The sequence below is a fragment of the Oncorhynchus tshawytscha genome, linkage group LG09 (genome assembly GCF_018296145.1).
Source record: "Oncorhynchus tshawytscha isolate Ot180627B linkage group LG09, Otsh_v2.0, whole genome shotgun sequence".
NCBI classification, from domain to species: domain Eukaryota; kingdom Metazoa; phylum Chordata; class Actinopteri; order Salmoniformes; family Salmonidae; genus Oncorhynchus; species Oncorhynchus tshawytscha.
This window is the reverse complement of record NC_056437.1, coordinates 60,455,749-60,460,267: the sequence shown is the minus strand read 5'-3', so window position 1 is coordinate 60,460,267 and position 4,519 is coordinate 60,455,749. Positions and strand designations below refer to the sequence as shown.

Sequence of the window (4,519 nt, the reverse complement as noted above, 5' to 3'; positions counted from 1 at the left end):
AGAAATGCTCACAAACAGGGATGTAAACAAATTTGAGCACAACATTTGAGAGAAATAAGCTTTTTGTGCATATGGAACATTTCTGGGTTGTTTTATTTCAGCTCATGTAACATGGGACCAACACTTTACATGTTGCTTTTATATTTTGTTCAGTATAAAAATGTAACCCTGGGATAGAGTTGTATTTTTTTGTGGGAAACCCACAGTTTTATGCCAAAGAAACACCAGAATGGCTTTCCAATAGGTGGTGAGTGTTCCTGAAAAGGTCCAGTCTCAGCCCTGATTTAAATCTGCTTGAAAATCAGAGACATGGTTTGAATATCTTTTATACATTTTTTTATTTAACCTTTATTTATCAAATGTATTTAGGTTGAGCAATTTTGACAAAAACTATAGATATACAGTACCAGTCAAAAGTTTGGACACATCTGCTCATTCAAGGGTTTTTCTTTATTTTTAATATTTTCTACATTGTAGAATAATAGTGAAGACATCAAAACTATGAAATAACATATGCAATCATGTAGTAACCAAAAACAGTGTTAAACAAATCAAAATATATTTTATATTTGAGATTCTTCAAAGTAGCCCCCCTTTGCCTTGAGGACAGCTTTGCACACTCTTGGCATTCTCTAAACCAGCTTCACCTGGAATACTTTTCCAACAGTCTTGAAGGAGTTCCTACATATGCTGAGCACTTGTTGGCTGCTTTTCCTTCACTCTGCAGTCAAACTCATCCCAAACCATCTCAATTTGGTTGAGGCCAGGGGATTGTAGAGACCAGGTCATCTGATGCCACCCTTTGCCTTGATGACAGCTTTGCACACTCTTGGCATTCTCTCAACCAGCTTCAGGAGGTAGTCACCTGGAATGCATTTTAATTAACAGGTGTGCCTTGTTAAAAGTTAATTTGTGGAATTGCTTTCCTTCTTAATGCATTTTAGCCAATCAGTTGTGTTGTGACAAGGTAGGGGGGTATACAGAAGATAGCCCTATTTGGTAAAAGAACAAGTCCATATTATGGCAAGAACAGCTCAAATAAGCAAAGAGAAACTGCAGTCCATGATTACTTTTAGACATGAAGGTCAGTCAATTCAGAAAATGTCAAGAACTTTGAAAGTTTCTTCAAGTGTAGTTGCAAAAACCATCAAGCGCTATGATGAAACTGGCTCTCATGAGGACCACCACAGGAAAGGAAGACCCAGAGTTACCTCTGCTGCAGAGGATAAGCTCATTAGAATTGCCTCAGAAATTGCAGCCCAAATAAAAGCTTCACAGAGTTCATGTAACAGATACATTTCAACATCAACTGTTCAGAGGAGACTGTGTGAATCAGGCCCATGGTCAAATGGCTGCAAATAAACCACTACTAAAGGACACCAATAAGAAGAAGAGATTTGCTTGGGCCAAGAAACACGAGCAATGGACATTAGACCGGTGGAAATCTGTCCTTTGGTCTGATGAGTCCAAATTTGAGATGTTTGGTTCCAACCACCATGTCTTTGTGAGAAGCAGAGTAGGTGAACAGATGATCTCTGCATGTGTGGTTCCCACCGTGAAGCATGGAGGAGGAGGTGTGATGGTGTGGGGGTGCTTTGCTGGTGACACTGTCTGTGATTTATTTAGAATTCAAGGCACACTTAACCAGCATCGCTACCACAGCATTCTGCAGCGATTTGCCATCCATTTGTTTTTCAACAGGACAATGACCCAACACACCTCCAGGCTGTGTAAGGGCTATATGACCAAAAAAAGAGAGTGATGGAGTGCTGCATCCAATGACCTGGCCTCCACAATCACCCAACCTCAACACAATTGAGATGGTTTGGGATCACTTTGACCGCAGAGTGAAGGAAAAGCACCCAACAAGTGCTGAGCATATGTGGGAACTCCTTCAAGATTGATGGAAAAGCATTCCAGGTGAAGCTGGTTGAGAGAATGCCAAGCGTGTGCAAAGCTGTCATCAAGGCAAATGGTGGACACTTTGAAGAATATAAAATATGTTTAACACTTTTTTAGTTACTACATGATTCCATGTGTGTTATTTTATAGTTTTGATGTCTTAAGTATTATTTTACAATGCATAAAATAGTAAAGATAAAGAAAAACCCTTGAATCAGTAGGTGTGTCCAAACATTTGATTGGTACTGTATGTTGTCGTAAGAGTTGTGCAAAGTTGTTAGAATCTCATTCAAAAGGTTTTACAGCTGTAATGGATGCCAAAAGGTGATTCCAAGTATTAACTCTGGGGTGTGAAGACATAAGCAATGAACACATCTTAATTATTATTATTTTTTTTACAATTAATTCATTAAGTTTCTATAATTTTTCTTTCACTTTGAAAATGTGTAGGTTGTTTTGTAGGTTGTACTCCATTTATTTTAAGGCATAATGTGAAACCTGTGCAGACTTTCACTAGGCACTGTGTGTGTGTGTGTGTGTGTGTGTGTGTGTGTGTGTGTGTGTGTGTGTGTGTGTGTGTGTGTGTGTGTGTGTGTGTGTGTGTGTGTGTGTGTGTGTGTGTGTGTATATATATCGCTTTTAAATGGATAGTAATTGGCTCAATGGGAACAGCTAGCATTTCACTGCGCTACCCCCACCCCGCTAGTAAATATGGTTTCGATTAGCAACTATTGTCATTTACTGCGGTCACGGCCAGTATGCACTTCCAAAAAAAGTCTGCAAAAAAAGATACATGCAACTGAAAAAATACCTCGTCTTGGCACCTTCAATGTATTCAGCTGTTTATTGTTTGTAGATTGCCGACCTGTGTATTGCAGTAAGGTTAGTGCCTTGGGACATGAGTGTTTGGAGGAGTCGAATAGGCATTTTTTCGGTTCTGGTAAATTTCCTTCTTTCTTTTGCGCGAGTGAAGTGAGTTCGGAAAAATTTAAGTATGCCTGTTAGAAAACGTTTTCACATATACACTTTAAATCCAAAAATGACATGGTCGCTGTGGTAGAACGTTTGTTTTGAATTGCGATTTTCTGCATTTGTCAATTTATCAAAGTCCCATCAGGTAGCCTGATTTCAGACGTGTCCATGTAAACAGGATTATTAGTGAAATCGTTATTCTTGCAAAGGATGTAAACGACTAAATCGAACTATTATATTAATCTTACTATTCACAATAATCGTATTATTCTGTGAATGTAACGCTAGCCTACTAATAACCTACTCCTCCCCTCGGGGCGACGTTATAGGGTACAAAAGGAATCAGAAATAGAGACAGGCAATAAGGCGGGCTGGCCTACAGGTGACATTATGGTAGACTGCGTGTACAGTGTATAAAGTGTACAGATTAATCTCTCATTAATTGCACCTTTTCTATCTGTATTTAGTGTCAGTATATGTCCTTGTCTATGCTTGATTGTGCTTTTATGTATGCTCCATGCCGCAACCCAAATGTCCCCACGGGGATAATAAAGCCATTATTTTATCTTAAAAGCTACAACACAGAAAGTCACGGATGTAAACCAAACTTCTGAAAAGCTATTTTTACATGACAGGAACCACACCACTTTGTGCCTCCTAGACACTTTAGATGTTGTTTTTATCTTTCAGTGATGTAAAGACAGTGAGATATATGAGCAATAAAGCTTGCATCTATATGCCTTATGTTGTTTCGGGTGGGTCACAGGCGAATTAATTTTCTTTTGAGTAGGCCTAGGCAAGATTTTTTAAACAGATTTCTAACGTTTGCGTTTTTTTTCTTCTATCGAATGGAATATATTTGTTTACTTCTAAATGGAAAGACTACTTTATGCCACATTCGAAGCAGTCTCTTCATTTTGCACTTCATCAGGAAATAGCATTTTCCTATGAGCACTGTCATAAGTTATTTGCATCGTTTTTGCCTAAAAGGAAATTGAATGTCAGCGACCTTAAAATCGCAAGGTTTTCATTGCGAATTGTGTTTCAAGCGCTCATTGGCAATGTAAAACACTTCTATGATCAGTTTCCAAGCCAGTCAAGTATCAAACACAGACCCAGAGTCGTAAACCATCGCTATAAATTGGATACATCCAATATCAAAAAGTAAGATACATATTTAGGCTGCAGTCGAACACAGCAGGTACAAATACAAACAATGTCACTGGATATTCAGGGTTTCCCAATAATACATTTACCTGAAGATTCACCAATCGCTCCATAATTACACTTACCTTTGACAAATATTGACCAGACCAACCAACAGAACTATGTCATACTAAAGTTATGCCAGAGATATGTATATAATGACGAGATGGTCAGGTCTAACAGGATTCTCTTCCTTAGAGAGAGGAGGCGAGATCACGTGGGGCCATTCTAGCCAATGAGAAGGCATATAATCGTGTGACAAACAGGCACAACTCGAATATTAAATCGTTTTTTTCAATGTTCCCGGTATGCCATGTGTGTATGCTTATATCAGAACATTCGTAACAACCTAACCATCACGAAACTTTTATTCGATCAAATTAGCTTAATGTTGCAAAGAAGACATCATTTTTTGATGTTGGCCAAATTCGACACTCTC

At 38.5% G+C, this 4,519-nt stretch overlaps 1 protein-coding gene across 1 annotated transcript in view; it reads right to left on the bottom strand.

Moving 5' to 3' along the window:
- LOC112214644 (tyrosine-protein kinase FRK) overlaps positions 1 to 4,289 on the bottom strand; it is a 15,650-nt gene extending 11,361 nt beyond the window's left edge. The window contains exon 1 of the mRNA XM_024373554.2: positions 4,167 to 4,289. The gene's annotated coding sequence lies outside the window, so the exon portion shown is untranslated. The remainder of the gene's footprint in view (positions 1 to 4,166) is intronic.
- Positions 4,290 to 4,519: the final 230 nt, after the last annotated feature.